The sequence below is a fragment of the Gambusia affinis genome, linkage group LG04 (genome assembly GCF_019740435.1).
Source record: "Gambusia affinis linkage group LG04, SWU_Gaff_1.0, whole genome shotgun sequence".
Classification (NCBI taxonomy): domain Eukaryota; kingdom Metazoa; phylum Chordata; class Actinopteri; order Cyprinodontiformes; family Poeciliidae; genus Gambusia; species Gambusia affinis.
In genome coordinates, this window is record NC_057871.1 from 10,053,177 (window position 1) to 10,071,619 (window position 18,443).

Here is an 18,443-nt window from a genome sequence, read left to right on the forward strand (position 1 = left end):
ATTAACCCAATTTTATTTAATATTAAATGGTCTCAAAATTCAAAGAATGCAGTGCTTTTTATTTTAAATGTAAATTATTTACGATTTAAGGGAATATCTTTATGATTTGATATTTATGTCAAGAGTCGATATCGCTAGTAAGTAAATTCTACTGCTTGTATCTATGCTGAAGTTTCATTTCATGCACACTATTACTTCAAATGAATATCTGTAAAAACAAAAATATCAGCCCAAATAATTCAAGTGGGCCTGTATTAAAAAATAATAGGCTAATGACTTACTAGTAATTAGAAATGACTAATAAGTGCTTAAAAGTGGCATGGTATGAAGGTCACATGCAAAAATATAAAGAAATAAATTTTAATTACATTTGATCCCCAGTTGTAAATGCCAATATTCCTATAACAGAGGTGTTTTAACTGGAAGTGGGTCCCCAAATCAAATTCTGCCCAGGGCCTCATAAAATGTTTTTTCCAACTCCGGGAGTATAAAGTGACCATTTGATTTTGTGATCAGTCAATTTAATTGTTTTCTTCCCAGTGTAGTATGAAAGATTTGTAATTGTTATATCAACCCCTTGGGTCTTCTGGTTCAAGTCAACTCTACATCCTTAAAATCAGAACCAAACATGCAGAAGCAACATTCAGGCTTTATGCTCCCCTATTTTTAAACAAACTCCCCGAAAATCACAAAGCTGCAGAAACAGAGTTCCTTTAAATAAAAGCCCATTTGTTTGCAGTTGCCTTTGATTAAAAATAACCAAAACATCAGTAATTTCAGTCTGTTTTCATCATTTGACATACAAAAAACTTGCCTTGCTATGCTTAAATGCACCAAAAAACAATACTTAACCTCGTGTCAGCTCTAGAAATACAAAAACAAAGAGACATAGAGAACATATTTGTTCTGAGACACTGACTGAAGAAAGAGAACACAGAGGAAGACTTGATTCTCAGGAACAGAAAGTGAGTGAAGACACTGTCGACAGGATTAAAGTTTAACCAAACATCACCAGGCCCCAGGAGAGGCAAATCTGCTGCCATCCGCAGTGGACAGAAGGCAGGAAAAGACATGCAAAGAGACAAGACAAGACAGAGCGGCGATCCCCAGCTGTCTTTAAAAACTGCTGCCTCTGATACATTATTGAATATGCGGCTCTCCAACGCATCGCTGAGCCTTCTTCTCGTGTTAGTGTTCAAGTTTGCATAGCGTCACTGCTCTAAAAATAAAGCATTCGCTCATCCTTTCCCAGATTGTTTAAAGATGCAGAAGCTGCATGAAGCTGGTGCGCGTTGCTCTGAGTGCCACTTTCTCCGTTCAGAGGCTGGCTTGAATTTGAGTTTGTGTTTGACTCATTTTTACTATCGAGCCTTTGAAGTACAAAGAAAAGAAAGCAGACTCAGAGATTTGATCAAACTCTTTGAAAGTATTCTTGGATGATGTGCTGAGGATTTTGAGGCGAGCTGATTGCTTCAGTGGTACTTCTCTGTACTGTACGCAGAAGGGAGGGAGATAGTATCGTGGGGAATCAAACAGTATGTTAAACATCAAATCTTTGTCTAGTGCACAACTCATCTACTCTTCCTTTTTATCTTCAGGAAGTTACATTTGAGCCTTTGTTGTAGAATTTCACATTCTTAAGACTTTCTGCATGTGGAGTACAGGATGCCCCACCAACCTGCAAGGTTAAGATAAAGGAAGGATGGATGGAGGAAGTACCGGATGTAATCTACAGGTGGCAGCAGAGTAACGTGCCTAACAGGAACACACTTGAATGGCCCCTTTTGAACAGATAGCACCTTCATAGGCCCCCTATCTAGTTCTCTGTCTGCCTCATCATCATTACATGTTTTGATGCAAATCATTTTTGTACGACAGGAAGGAAAGAGGACATACCAATCAATATGATTTTTTGATGAGTATTCAATTGTCCAAACATGTCTTCTCTGTTCTCTTTCAGCTCTCACATTCAAACTTCAACGGCGAGGATGAAGAATGGGCAGAGGTATGGTATGTTTTATTTTGTGGGTTTCCGTGCAAAGAGGGAGGGAGCCGCTGTATGCAGTCAGTTGATTTGGAGGCGTGCGTCTCCGTCCCCTGACTGATGTTGCAGTGACACGATCGGCTTGACTGCTAGTAGCTCTTTGTGAGGTTGCTATAGTGACTGTGGATTGAGTGTTGGGGAGACCAGAGAGGAATACGAGGGTGCAGAGGGGGCGGAATGGGAAATGAAGTGCCTGGTGCCTCTGGCCTGTGAGGCTCATTTGTGTGTCTGTGTTTGTATTTTGTAAGAGAGTGGATGTGATATATAAGTGTTTATCTGTATGGGGAATCCAACGTTAAAGAGCCACTCATCTGTGTAATTGGGAATTTGATCAAGATAACTCACAAATGCACTCAGGCAGACAGACAAACATCAACTCTCTGTCGGTGTAGGAGTCACTAAGACGTAGAAACTGTGACAGCTAACGTGTGGGCTGAGGGTATGCTGCTTTGCTTCAAACACACACACAAATCAGTGGGTTGCCCTTCATTTTGCTTTTCAGTTAATTGCTCCATCAAAGAAATAATATGTAAACTCACGGCAGCGGATAAAATAGCTCAGTGAGCACATACAGCAACTTTAACACACTTTGCAAAGTTAAGATATAGAACAGAATAGAATATCATTTTAATATTGATGATACAGTTTGACTAGTTTCAGTGTAGAACCCTGCTATTTTGCTAAGCAAAGAGCCTATTGCTTTTCTATTTGTCAATAGTTGGGCTTTTTACATAATGAACAAAATTTTGAAACAACCAGCTAGCGAGTATTACATTATTCTGGAGATCAAAATTCATGTACTATGTAAGTATAACAAATTTGGAGCAGCAAACACACAAAAAGAATTAACACTTAGTTTTCAAATAAATTTTTTACTGTCTTTATTAATACTAAAATAAATTGTTTTTTCCTTAACTAGACCATATGGCAAATAGCAAATTAATTTGAAGTATAAATGTTTAGGCTGCTGAACATTTCATGAATTCATACGAATGAGCACTTTTTGTCTTAATTAATAAATGTGATTGAACTCAAGCTTTTATTTTGAAAAGCTACAAACTCCCCATGACTTTATACCAGGGATCTTCAGCTTCAGGCCTTGAGGGCTGGTGTCTTGCAGCTTTTAGATGTGTCTCAGCTTTAATACACCAGAGTTAAATAATGGGGTCATTAGGAGGACACTGGAGAACCTGACAGCAAACTGAGAAGATAATTCAACCACTGATTCAGCTGTGCTGTACCAGGGACAGATCTAAACAATGCTGGACACCAGCCCTTCAAGACTTTAGTCGAAGTCCCCAGTCTTGCATCACTGAAATGTAAGTTCATTCTGTACCCAGCTTCCCTAAAATGATAAAACAGACAGACAGGACAGTCTAGATTTTTTGTTTGTTTTCATGTGCAGTGGTTTAAAAAATTTTTAAAGCTTCTTAAGTTGTGAAAATTTATGTCCTGCCCACATTTGTGATTTATTAGCACACTTAGATGTAGATCAGGTTCTGACAACTCAAGTCCTAGAGGTTCAAAAATGATATGAAGCTCAAAAAAGTCGCTCTAGTACCAGTGTCTGGTTAGGGCTCTTTTTTTCACTGCCCTCTAGATCAGTGAACAGAAAGTTATCTGACATTCTACAGTATTCCATATTGAATCTTGAACTCTGGGTTGCTCAAATAGCTCCAACTTTCCAAAGAATGCAACTAACATCACAAGCGCATTAAGACCTACTCTTCAATGCATTTTCTTTATTGGAAGGTAAATTTGTGACCTAATCAACCATAAGCATATTCTTCACAGTACAAATTACACATTTGATGTCTTACAAACTTATTTCAGGAAAATATACTCCGTCCTTGTTCTAACACGACTCCAAGCAATTTCTTTTGTGACTGTAGTTTTTCATCTTAGAAAAAAGTTCAGGAATGTTAATAAATCTTTCACAGATGTACATGAACAGGCCAAGGTAGTAGCGAGAACATGCCCACACACAGGTCACCTGAATCATCCTCTTGATTCCTCCTGACAATAAAAGCAAAGCCGTGGACCTTGAATGATGCATCTCTCCTTTGTATTTAGACTCTTGCCAAAGCCTTGGGAATAGAGCATTGGGAATTAGGCAGCTTTGATGCAGCTTCCCACTCATCAAATATAAATTAAACTCCACTTGGACCAGATACCTTAGTGGTACCACAGGTGGTTTCCAAGGTCTTTCTTATACCCATTCAAGCAGCTTGTGATCTATTATGTTCCCTCATCCCACACTGTTTCTTTGTGAATAGAAGACTTTAGGGATGAGCCAGTCACAAACCTACATTTAGTTCATTTGATATCATATTTCTGATTTTGGAACTAATGAAAAAGCAAGGAACTAAAATTAGGTGTGTGATTATTATTTTTTTTTAGGAGTAAGTCAGCAAGGATATCTGCTAATCTGTCACAGAGACCATATGGTGTTGCTCTTGCTACACATCAATAAACCCAAACATTACATACAATAATAAAGACTCATCTGTTTCAGAACATAAATATAACCATTTTAAGAGGTAAAGTTACCAGAAGTGGTTATCGTCTGAAAAGCTATTACAACTGTAAACACATGCTCTAGAGCCTTTTTAACCAATGTTTAAACCTGTAGAAGCAACCAGATGTAATTATGAAGCATCTGGCTGCTTTGAAAGGTTGCCATTGAGTTTTGTTTTAAAAATCTGAACTTTACTCTAATGATGTAACACAGTAATCGTAAACAGGCGATTCTTTATTCAAAAGTGAAGCAATAATCTTCCACAGCCATGTAAAAAACTCATCACAAAAAGAAAAACAGAATAATCTTTATGGGCATTTTCATGGCCCCGTTATCTAGTCATGATTGTTTTTAACACAAATTTGATAGATAACAGACGCTAAAACAGACTAACCAAACTCAGAGCTGTGACAACTTATCCTGGATGCTCATTGTATAAGATTGGACCCAGTGAAAATAGTTTATGTTGGCTTAATTTCAGAAAGGGAAAGTTATGCTGTAAAATAAAAGCCTCAGTAAAAGTGAAATAAGAGTGTTACTGAAAGTTAAACAAATGACAGCTGAAGAATATTCTACACCTAGGTTTAGTTAATGTGTTCCCATGTGATCTGCCTCAGGTGAAGCAATCTTTGTTGGGTAACAAATTAAAGAAACCCTCAGACTCCAATGACAATACACAGCAAAACCATTCTTGTAGATGTCCGCATGGATCTCCAGAGCGTGCAATCTGGTGTGTATAATGGTCATTGTGAAAGAAATAATATGCTGTACTATACAGGGATGGCTTCACACAGGGATTACACTTAGATGATTCCTCAATAGAGAATTTAGTCTCGGGTAGCCGAGCTTAATCCGCGGCTGTGGGAGCAGACCAAAGTAGTGTAGAGCTGTGGCCAGATATGACAAAGAACAGAGTGCTGCCAGATTAGTTCATACAGGAACAAGGCTGAGGGTCTCTTGACAGCTTTTCCTAAATCTCACTGCTCTCGCTAATGCAGTCTGAAGGAAACGTTTGTCCTCTTTCTGTCCTCTTGCCTGTCTTACTGACTTGTGATTTGGTCCCTATGTCTCAGTTAGATGTGAGAACAGAATGTGTGCCTGGGTGGACTTTGCGAGTGCTATCACTTCATTAGTGTTGAAGATTTTTGGGTCAGCTGTAGCCCTGTTCCCACTGTTCCATGTGCTGTAATTACCCTCACGTGAGTCACATCTGATAATTAGGATAGCCTCAGCAGGACTCGGCAGTACTCGCATGTACATACTGGGCACATGCACACACGGGACACACATACACACTAGTCACTCATTAGTGGAGAGCTTACCATCCAGTACAGCACTAATGGGATTACCGTTGCTGAGGGCTTCGCTCATCAACCTCTTACTCCTCTCTCTGCTCGCTATCAAGAGCAGTTCTTAAATGCTGAAAAGGCTGAGTCGCTCCATGAAGTGCCCCGGTGTCCGTTTGGGCTAAAGACTCTAAGAACATAAAAGCACAACATGAATGGTTTTACTACGACCAGACCCCTCTCTCATTTCTCATTTACTGTAACTTAAACAACATAACTTTTTAAAAAAAGAAAAAAAAAACATTTTCAATTTTTTCATGTTGTATTGTCCATCAGTAGTTTGGTAACTTGGGCTCACATGGTTCACATACATCCTTAAAACTTACCTGCACAAAGTAGCATTCCCTACTACAACTTCAGTTGTAGTCTAAGACTAGACTAGACTAATAACATTTGTTTGAATCATATTTTATAAACAGAAGAATACAGCTTTGCAACATAACTTGGCTGGAAACTGGACTTATGCACAACGCACGATATTGAACTGGAATGTAAGGAGTTTTTGTCTTCATGTGTAGGTTACAAGTTATAAACTGGGTTTTAAAAAAGAAGTCTGGAATCTGTAGAATAATCTACAATAATTTGTGTCTAACTTTTTGATTGTCCAATTCCAAAAGAAAACTTTTAAAATGCTTATTTGTGTTTTCACAAATGAGCTGCAAGCTAATTCAGGCAGTCAACTTAACCTGTGTTGCTGCTTCACACTTGATTTCTCCCACTCACTGCAGAATATATCAAGCATACCCTAACATTTTGGCCGTTCTACTCAAGCTGCAAAAGATCTGTTACACTCTGCTTGAATGCTCTGTTTCCTGGCTTCTGCTGCCAGTTTCTGCTTGGTTTTCTTCAGCTCCTCCACTAACACAGTGCTCTACTAGGGCTCCAAGGTTAGACATCTTCTCCTCATCTTCTGACACAAGGTATACAAGCTGTACTTCTTCTCAGCTCCTAACTTAATTTTCCATAGTAGGAAGGTTCACATTTATTTCCTTCTACTAGTCAGTAAAAGAAGAAAAAATGTTGGTATTCTTGTTGAAAAGAATACCAACATTTTACAACAGGATATTTTTAGAATTTTAAACTCACGTCCACCTGTTAAAAAGGTGACCGAATCCTTTAGCCCAGCCAGAAGCAATGCGTTACCCTCATTCTGTTGGTGCTGACAAGTCAATTATTTCTCCCAGGGAAACCCCTACAGACTATTACAAGAATGAAGTGATTTTAATCACTGTATGCACTGCGCAGGTCCACATTTTCTGATCAAAACAATGGTCAGTGAAAAATAGTTTATCGTTTCTCACTGAACCTTCTTCCAACCTCATTTAAGAGAATTGAGAATGCTGGATGCTATGTTTTTAAGGTATTATTATTTACCTTATTCCTTGATGCTGTGAAACACTTGATAAAGTATGTTGAAGAGTAAATAAATACAAAACACACAAAAAAGTATGATGGTCAACTTTTACATCCTAAATGGGAATTTATCATCATGCCGGTTCGTTTATTTTTCAAAGTCTGTGGAGAGAATATCAGAAATGGACTCTTAATTTCATACCAGCCTGTTTGCCTGCTTTGCCTTTCCCATACTCCATTCACCGCTTCTGTTATCTACTGAATGTCTTGTTTTCTCTTGCACTAACAAAACTATAGACATTCAGAAAAGATAGTTCTGAAACACAGTTTAATATTAACTACCCCACACTGCAAAAGCAAATTACAAAGTTTGAGTCTTCCTCCCCCAAGACAGCATCCACAGCAAACAGTGTTGTAGTCAGTCAAACCTTGTAGCGTTTTCATGGTGTATTTACTGATTGAAAATTGATCAATCTTTTGAGTTTTCGAATAACTCGTCTTTTCTCTGTGCTTCTCTTGTACTGTGACTGTGAAAGGCTGCAGCCGCAACAGACATCCAGTTCACAGTCCACGATAACATATCGATCTGTAAAGTTAACTTGAAAAACTGAGGAATTATGAACTCTGCAGATTAAGGAATACAAAGAGTTAAAATTATTTTTTTATGGATTTTTTTTTCTTTTACTGTGCACTTGGGCAAAGTCTGAATGTGTGGGTTGCTCCCCATTTTCAGCACACTCAGTGAAAATCCTCATGTCCTCTCAAGTGTTATGTTTACAGCTGTGCCGGAACTGATAAATACCCCTGACTACTGCAGAATCATTTGACGCCGGATTGAATGCCTAGCCAGCAACCGCAGGCCAAAAAACATGCTGTTCTGGAGCCAGAAATACCTTCAGGGACAGAAAGACATATGCAGCAGTAATCACCAGTTCCTCACCAGCATTGGCCTTTTTCTTCCTATGTCACTGCACCCATTTCAACAGATCATTTAGAAGCAATATTACCCTCAGCTATCCAGTTGTCACCGTGTGTTTTCTGTGGATGGAAAATAGTAATGTAGATATTGGCTGTAGAATTGTTGAGCCCAGGCCATCGAGCTGAGTGGTTCGATGGCGAGGAGAGCTTAGATTGAGGGCCACAGCTCCTATCTGCAGTACTGCACATCAAGTGGGGGGACATAGCAAAAAGAGGTGCTACTGAAAGCTGTAATTTTTAAACACTATGTGTCACAAGCACAAACATAAACTGATACACAAATACAGACGCGCACACACAGGCAGTGGATTAGGATGGGGATTATGGAAGCATAGCTGTAAAACAGGCAGGGACAGATCAGTGTCAGGCTTCACAAACACTAACACACACACACACCCGCACCCCCACATGCACACCAGATGTGTGTTATGAGTGTACAGTAAGATGGATTTATTTTGAGACGGATGGTATGATGACTTTCATGTCATGATTGAGCATTGTTCAAGTTTGAATAGGAAGACAGTTCAATAGAGCAGCAAAGAAGCTTTAGCAATCAATTATTGATCTAGAACATTATGAACTGAAGGTCATAGCGATTTTATGGGGGGGTCATGTAATTTTTTTCTGACTTCTGATCTCATGGTCCACAATGTATATCCAGTTTGAAATCACATGTTCTTATATGCAGAATGTAAAAGACACACTTGATATTTTCTCTTGTCAAAGAGCTCTCAACACCATCACAAAGACAGAAACTTGTCTAGATTACGATTCTGGCACCAATTCTTTAGCACTCCAAGGGGCAGAACGAAAAGTACTTAATAACTGAATTGATGGCCTTCACTGTCCTCTCCTCATTACATTAGAGTTGTTAAGGCTTACTGCCATGACTGGGCTCAGATTAGCATCCATAACGCCTGAAGGACTTTACTCTCCCTAACCAGTGTTGAAATGTGGCATGTGCCAAACACATACGTTCACATTGTATGAAGGGAAGAAAAAGTACAAAGGTTCTGGTTAGAAAGAAAAAACGGGATATAATTCGGGTTATGTAGATTGGGTTGTAAGTTCCTACGTACATTTGACTTGTTTCTACAAATCCTGGTAAAACCTTAACTGAGTTAGGATATTGGAAGTTTGACAACTAGGTCAATGCCTTGAGGATTCTTGAGGAGACTTTTCTTTCTTTTTCTTTTTTTCTTTTTCCTTTTTTTTGCAGTGACTATGCACTGTCCTGTTGCTGAATAAGCTAGTGAATGCTTACATGTAAGTGTTTGGGCTGTGGGAGGAATACCCAAATTAAAGTCAAAGAGTCCCACAGGAAAAAGCTAACTTCACACAGATAGACTTGTACCGAGACTTACTGTGATGCAGGAATACCAACCACCACTTTACATTGACACATTTTTGGATTCATGCTTTCTTAATTCCTTCACATACCAGCTCTGAATTCTAGAATTCAGAATGGACTACCAGAATGGGCTGGTAGAATTTACTACCAGTCCACTTCTTCAGACGCCCATCACACTATCTAGCTTTCCTTTCTATTCAATTGGGAAAAAACACTGCCAAAGCTAAGTAAAGCTCAGTCATTGCCTTCTTGTCCATCTGATACTCAAGGATGTGCCATGTGATCACCAGCTCTATTTTGAAGATGCCATGTAGCTAACATAATGCACAAGCATCACTGCTGCAGAACTTATGCAAGTGCTACTCAAATCTAGCAACAAGGACATCATTAACTTTTCATGAACACATGCAGTGCAGGAACTGATGGTGAGGTGATCATCAAATACCAAACCATAAGAAAATCAGATGTCGGATGGCAAAAGTGTCCATGCCCTTATTGACACAGTATTACAATAGACACGTTTAAGGTCGACTACATCATGATAATAGTGGAGTCGATGTTGACTAGTCGCAGTAACGTCATAGTAATGTAAGCCCTCACCCCCCTGATGATGGGCTGATAAATGAGAGGATATCTGAGCAGTTTGGGATCAACAAGTAGGTGGATTTAAAGTTCTGAAGACTGGATTTATTTCTTTTCTTCGAATTCAAACCAGAGTAGCTCATTGAAAAAAAACCTCAGCCCTAAAGGACATAGGACATACGAAGCATTTTCACTTGTGATCAAGTACAAACATCAGATACCAAAACCAAGTGAAATCAAGCATATTATCTTGACGACAGATTGTGTCTATGAGCAACAGCAGGCATATTGGCCTTTGGTCTGTGAGCTCTTAGAGATGAATTCCAAGGTAATTCTCAGATTCTCTTCACGCTGGTCACACAGTTCAGTCACATGCTGCTCATACATGATGGAGTATCAGTCATACGCTGACGGAGCTCTTCAATCTGTGGCCTTCAGTACTCTTAGCCGCACCGCAACAGGCACGTCCTGGTCACCAAACATCTGTCATCGGCATGCAGCTCCGCGGAGGTCTCCGGCTCCCTGTGATCCCATCTCCTCTACAGCTGTCAAAAATAATAATCAATCTCTCTTTGCCTCCTTTTATATTCGCTCTGCATATTTCAACTTGTCCTGCTCCTCCTCCTCAGCATCTCCCCTCTCGTCTTTTAGCATGCTGAAATATATAACTAGCAATTTGCCAATCTCTCCCGTGTTGACACACGCACACACACACATGCATGCTCAGAGAAATACGGCTTCCAGACCGCAGGAGCTGCCGTGGTGTATAATGACAGATAATTGGGTATTGTGGGTTTGCCCTCGGCAGCAGGAACCAATCACAGTGACAGCCACTTCTCCATGACCCGTTTGCACGCGTGTAGATGTGTACGTTGTGTGTGCTCACGCAGGCATGGGTTTTGGCGTGATTGCGAGCTGACTGTGTACAGCCTGTACCTGAAAGCTCTCTGTATAATTTTATAGTTGCTGCTGTATTTATGCAAACAAAGATAAGCTGTAAAATTATAGTTTGTGTTTTTCTCTGTATGCGTGCATGTCTGCATCTGTGCGGTGCTATCCACAGAAACTCAGAGACTGTCGGTGGAACTCCATCCATCTTCAGAATGCACAGTTGATGCTTGTGCCCATGATTGAATCTTGTGTTTGTCACTCATTTTACAATCACCATCCATGATTAATGATCCATCTGTTTGCCGTTTGAAAAGGGCCCATTGGCTCTAAAAAGCAGAAAAGATGTTTTCCGTTTTGTTTTGCACACTGATTGCCTTATCAAAGACAACTGTAGCAGTGCCAGAAGAAGAGGAAGCCTCGCTCTGATATTCTCTCTTTTTTATTTACTCCTTCTTGCTCCTTTATTGCGTCTTTGTTTTCTTGTCACTTCCTGCTCTATTGCTATCCCCTCCACCCCCTTGTTTTCTGTTACCCTCTCTGTTTGCTCTGACTCTCATTTCCTCCTTTTCAATAGTGGGGAGTCCTTGGAAAAAACAAAATGAGCTTCTTCATGCAGGCGTAGTTGTGTTTGTGTGCGTGGATGTGTGTGCGTGAGGGTGTGCAGCTCTGTAAATATGATCTTTTTTGTATTGCCAATACATGCTACAATAAAATGTGAGCACTTGTGTGTGCGTGCATGTGTGTTCACCCAGAGGGAGGGGCTGTGTACTTCATCATAACAGCTTGCTCGATATTCCAAAATGCAATTTTCTCGGAGTGAAAAGAGCAGACTGGGTGTTCATCATCTGCCCTCCATTCTTAGCGTTCGATAAAAACCTTCTTTAAGACCGCTCAGCTGCTTTCTCATTTGTTGTTTAGTCTTTTTTTTCTCTCTCTCTTTTGTCCTGCTTTTGTTTTCATTCTTTGTGATGCTTGGATGCAGAATTGCACCTTCCTGCCAGGCAGCAAATATGTCTCCTGTGCCTTACTCAAGTCCACTTTTGCACATGTTATTTTACTGTTTCTGTTATGCTAATAAACATAACAAGCTGAAGAAGCGAAATTCAGTCCACCTAAATCAAATTTTCTCAGCACAAAAAGAGATTTACAGAGACGCACATGCTTCAATACAGCCAGAGTTGTCAAGTCCCATGAACTTTTCCACATTTTCTCATTTTTCATCCAACAGTTACAATGTATTTTATTAGTGTAATGTCAAATACCAACAAAATTATCAACAAGATTATTAACTGTGGTTTGCCTATGACTCCCCTATACACACCTCGCCCCCTCACACGCATGTATGCGTTTTCACTTTTGCTCTATAATCTTAAATCTCAATAAGTCACCCTTAATCTGTGGTTGTAAATTGACAGTATCGAAGAAAAAAAAAATCAATGTGAATGTATACTTTTGCAAAGCACTGGTACTTTAAGCTGAATATTGTTTGTGAAGATTAACCTCAACACAAGAGGATGTTTTAGAACTTCTCAGTCAAATTGGTCATTTCAAAATGTAAAAGCTCTTAATTATCTTTTCTAACAATCAATAAGAGGAAGGTTGATATTGTTAGAGCTAAATCAAAACATCTACAAGAATTAATCAGTCAGAAGAGGGAGAGAGAGAAAAGTAAGTGGGAGCAAAAAAAAGTTCCCCTTGTTTAGGCTTTTAGTCAGCAGCCTTTCCTATAACATTCTTCTGACTGTTCTTGCAGTCCTTGTTAGCTGCATTAGGGTCTCCATCTATGAAATTATGCTTGTAATTGTCCAGGTGCGACCAGGGAAGTTGCCATCCCGCTAACAAGCAGCCAAGTCGCTAATGGTTAGCAGCCAACTGTGTAAAACTAATGACTGGAGAACTGACAAGTGCCAGGACAGCGCCTAAAGGAAGAAAGGGATAATGAGTTAGCAGTTTGAGCATGAAACACATCCGTGTGTATGCTGCAGTCAAAAAGGAACCGATTTACACAAGTAAAATGTGGTTTTAAACTAAAATCGTTATCAGAATTATATCAGTTCCCAGTGCTTAGAGGGATCTGTCAGTGTGTTGAGGTAATGTTCTGCTTGCCTCCTGCCTGCTGTTATGGCCTTCAACAACAACAAAACCTGAAAAAGATGTTGTGACGTGTTTGAAAGAGAGGACCTACTTTAAGACAGAGAAGTCCACTTTGTCTTGGCCTCTGTTGGATCAGACATTAGCTTTAGCCTCCAATACCAATTAATCTGGATTTGTATTAAATGAAGACAACAAGACAGTAATGCAGGTAAAGTTTAAATGTTTATAACCATATATGTTAATCTCCCTATAAAAATCCCAAACTGTCTGTAAAACTACAAATTCTCATCTAGAGCTTGAAGGAAAAAGAGTTTTTCTCTTATTAATGCTTACATTCTACTTCGTCTGGCCGTGCCATTAGGGAGGCATATGATCTGCGGCTTGTTCTGCAGCGTGCATTGATGACTCAAACATGCAGCCATAAAAAAGTTGTCATCAGCAGTAAGACAGAAAAGTACAGCAATAGACAGTCTGCCTCGCACAGAGCTTCGGTCTCAAGATTAAGTCAGTGTGGGATTGCATGACAAAGCAGAAGAAAAACAGTCTGAATTCACAGAAGAGCTGAAGCCAACTTTCACACAAGCACCAATGGGATTTAATGTTTTTCTGCTTTTAAAGTCACTTAAAATATTCATGAAAACATATGAAAACATTTTTACTTTGTGCCCAAAGTATTATTGCATCATTTGTGCACTGAACTGGACGGGCTAATAAGAATGTGCTGGTTACGTTTGTGTACATGGTATAAACCATTAAGGTTCAGTGATTAACGCATTGTGTCTGTGCATGTGCATGTGTGTGTGTTGTTATTAGTGGCTGGCACTTTGATTATCTGTGATGCTGAGATTAAAGGCAATTATTGAAATGTCACGGCTTTAATGTGCCACTCCTCTGTAGCTCGCCCACAAGCCAGGAGTTTAACCTTCACAGCAATGAAACACAAACCTGCTCTCTGGGAAAGTCTGCCTTGTATTTTTATATCATTTTTTAAGTCATTGCATCTGATTATTTTCTACTTTTCCCACTTTGCTAGTTTCCAAACACATTTACACATAATTGTAGAACTCTTGACATATTTCTAAATTTAAATACTTGCAGTATAATTCCAGTGTGTGTGCCAGTTTTACTTCTTGATATTATTATTGTTACTGGCATAATAGAAGGGAGTAGAAATCAAACTCCATTTTATATTTATGTAGTTGCCTCAAGATGTTCCTGTAATTACATAACATTTCATAATTCACTGAGTAAATATTTAATGGTTTACATAACTAGTTAAAGTTATGTTTGCGAGGCTTTAGTGTTGAGTTGATTTTCCTTTATTCTTGTTCTTTAACCCTCCCTCAGTCTTAAAAGACAGCTTTACTTGAACCCCATGAACTTTTTACTCTGTGTGGAGTCTGGCAGGGTCAGACTGACACCACGTGCGCTTTTACATGTTTTTTTTTTTTTTTGTGAGTGTTATTTCGCAGGGTTAAGTGGCAAAACAACTTTTCTTGTAATTACCAAAGGACATGAATACTTTTTTTGCAGGAGACATACAACTAATAAAACTAAAGAACTAAATTTTATTAAACGCACATGGAGACTTCAACGAGAAGAATTGAAATACATAAATAAATCATCATCAGCAATGCAATTAGTCACAGATTAGATTATGTGAAGCATATATCTCCAGGAGAACCACTTTTAGTTCTCTTTTTGTGCCTTTCCAACACTGAACATTGGTAGCATTGAGGTTGCTTAACAGCCAACTAACATGCTGATTACATTTCCTTCTGACATTTACTAAAAAAGCAGTGTAGGCTACAGTAAGAGCTGCATGTTTGCTGATTAGAGCGTGTTAAAGGCTACGTGAGGTTTTAAAGGATGAGGTGGGACAAGAATGCTACAAAGCCCAAATTGCCATGTCAGAATGTACCTTATGTCACATTAAAGATCATATATTAACTTTTATACTTTTCAGTTGTGTTCATGCTTTTAACTGACAGTAGAAAGTAACATGTAAATATGTGAATATGTTAATAAAAAAATCTGTCTAAAAAATGTGAAGGAAAAAAGCAAGCATAAAGCAAATGAATGTTTAGAACTTCAGACACTTTAATCCATAAGATCATTTCCACTATCCAGCGATAGCAAAGTGTCAAGAGCAGATTTCTGTATTTGAAGTAAATTTGTGGATTTGAGGAGGATGCAGTCAGCAGAAATGTTATCTGAGTGCAGAACAGGGTTTTTTGAGTTGCTGAGCTAAAAAAAAAAAAAAAATATATATATATATATGGTAGATTTTAAAAGCTTTCTTTTCTGAGCCTTGTCTGCCTCTATCTGATCACAGTTGCAAATAAAAGTTTGTGATGAAAACTGTTTATAAATGCTAACATTCTTAGCATTTAATTTCTGATAAGGTTATGAACCGCTTTGTTACTCTGACTTACACAAGCCTCTGTGTTATCCCCCAAATAGCTATTTCTATAACAAGTTTATTTACATTAGTGATTTATACAGTAGTTTTACAAATCTCTCATTCCTCTCCACATAATTAGTTTTTGTTGCACCTATTAAGCTTTAGGTGCACAGCAGTGATGCAGCTGTTAAAATGTTGTTGTTTTTTTCTTATTTCATCCAAACTCTATAACTCTGCTTGCAATTAGTTAACTCACAGCAAGTTTTAGCACCTAAATGTCACCTGAAGCTATTGTCAGATATACAGTATGTTGAATGTAAAGAAAGTTAAAATGCTGACAAGCAGTTCGCCTGCTGCTAAAGTAAATCACTCTTCATTTGGATCCAAAACTGTGAAAGAAAACTTCCGACTGGATAAAACTCATGTGGTTACAAGTCCATGAATATTATTTTGAGAGAATGGCATGTTAATTTAAAATTATTTACAGACCTCAGCAAATATGTTGTAATGGCATAAAACACATAATTTTAAAAATTGAGAACACTTTTATGAAACAGGTTTTTTTAATCTGATAAACTATATGATCATTAAATAGTCCATTGACAGTACAACTTAAAATGTAGCCATATTTTACTCACTCTTTTCTTTGCAATTATCACAATGTGTACACACAGTAGCCCCTCCGCCACTCAAAATATACATTTGGTTTGGCCTTCAAGGGCAATAATAATCCATACACCAATAATATATTGTTAGTATATAATGTGAATACGAGGCATTTTAATTGGATTGCTGCATAAAAGCAGTTCTTTGTACGCAATATTGTAAGAACATCTGTAATTTATATTTTTACAGCTTTACTCTGACACAACAGCTGAACAAACTCTATAAAAGCAGCTATAAAAATTACGAATGGCATCATTTTCCTCTGTGCAAAAACAAACAAGAATCTGAATTGAGTTAAGCAGATATAAGTGAATCTGCCCCTAAGATGATCTGACAAAGAATGGAAATTACTAAGAAATGTTTGTATGGGTGGGTGACTACTTTGCTGGATACAAATAGTTAATTGTCAACTGATTTAGACATAAAAGTTAAATGACGGTCAAGTAAAGGACAACAAAGGAATCGAACTCATGAACGATGTAGGAAACATGGACAAAAGCAGATTAACTGAAGCAGCAAAGCTAAAAAACAAATCAAGCAGAAACAATCAAAACTCAGACTAAAACCCTACAAATCAAAGCTATGTCAACAGTTTCTGTTCATCGGTGACCTGCGTAGGTCAAACTCACAAAATATTATATATCCATCTGTACTTCCATGTATGCACAAATATCTGTATTTTTATGCCATCAACTAGTTATCTGTCTGTAGTGTGTTTTTAGGATTATTGTTATCAACAAATTTTGTTAGGAAAATGGTTAGAAACGCTTCAGTGCTCTGATACAGTTTAGTTCAATTCCAAAGCAATTTCTGTGTTAATTTGTCACTTGATAACAAATTTTTTAAGTGTCAGTCTCTTAAAATATCAATGCATCTATGAAGTGTTAGCTAATAGTCACTTAACTCTTCGGTTCTACAAGTAGTTTTAACTACTAGGTCACAGCCATCCCATAAAACATGTTTTAAAAGTTTCCCCACTTTAATCCAGCATTCCCTTTTATGTAAGTGCGACGACTACCTGCTGAGATTCTTGCCCTGCAGCTATTAGCAGGACTTTATAACATTCATCTCCGTTTATAAACTAGACTAAAGATTAAAATTAAAGATGACCTCATGCTATGTTAACATCAGAAGATTGCTTGCAAAAATTAATTGAAATGTTTCTTTTAAAATGCATATATCCTGAATGAAATATCTAAAGCCGTAAGATAACAAACATCCCATGTTATTTGACCCAGTTTTAGATCTTTTTCAAAATCCTCTCATATAGTAGATATCCACTTCCATCTGTGTTTCAGTGCAAGCTTTGGGGATATATTGTGTTAGGTTAGTGACTGGATAAAAAGTGTTTATAGAGGAAAGTTCATGCATGACTTAAAACATCCTTGAAAACAGATAACTGAACGGGCTGATGGTATGTGCTCTTCATCCTCAGGCAGCTTTTGGGCCATGCATGGCGAACATGATGGATTTTTACACACAAAAAGCTGGGCAGGCATGCAAGAAACATCAAACTTTATGTTAGTAGATCCCATACACTGTCTTCCAAAAACTACAATATTTATAGCCCTTGAGCTTTTTCACATTTTGCCGCCTTAAGACCTCAAACTTCAATGAACACAAAGTATTCCATACATAACTGTGAATATGGAAAGAGCTTCTCTTGCAAATGTCAAATCCAGAATGTATGGTTTCTGTATTCAGCTCACCAGGAAAATATCATCAGGAGATCCAACCAAGAGCCCTATGGTTCCTCTGGAAGAACTGCAGAGTTATACAGAGCTAACTCTGCGCAGAGCACACTATTTCCCTTGTATAACACTGTGGTTCCAGCAACTTTGGGAACACTAGTCAAAATTGTTTGGGAGATAGATGGACCTAAATAAGTAATCCTGAAAGAATAACTGTAAATACTCTGTGAAAACTTGAGACCAGTATATAGTTTCACCTTCCAGTGAGGCACAGACTCTAAACATACACCTAGCAGTACCATGGTATATTTTATCAAAACATATTACTTAGATTGGCCCTGTCAAAGCCCACATCTGAGAATCTGTTGCAAAGTTTCACAATTGATGATCAGACACTTCAGCCAATCTGATTGAGTTTGAACTGTTTTGACAAAGAAGAATAGTGAAAAGTTTCCGTTTCTACATGTGCAAAGGTGGGCACATCCACAGTAGAAGATAAGTGAGAGGACTAATAAGAGAGCACAG

The 18,443-nt window shown here is 38.3% G+C and overlaps 1 protein-coding gene across 20 annotated transcripts in view; it reads left to right on the top strand.

Annotated features, from left to right (window-relative positions):
- ptprdb (protein tyrosine phosphatase receptor type Db) overlaps positions 1 to 18,443 on the top strand; it is a 196,753-nt gene that overhangs the window by 67,515 nt on the left and 110,795 nt on the right. For all 20 annotated transcript variants that reach the window (XM_044115204.1, XM_044115203.1, XM_044115209.1 and 17 more), the window contains exon 5: positions 1,961 to 2,005. The gene's annotated coding sequence lies outside the window, so the exon portion shown is untranslated. The remainder of the gene's footprint in view (positions 1 to 1,960; positions 2,006 to 18,443) is intronic.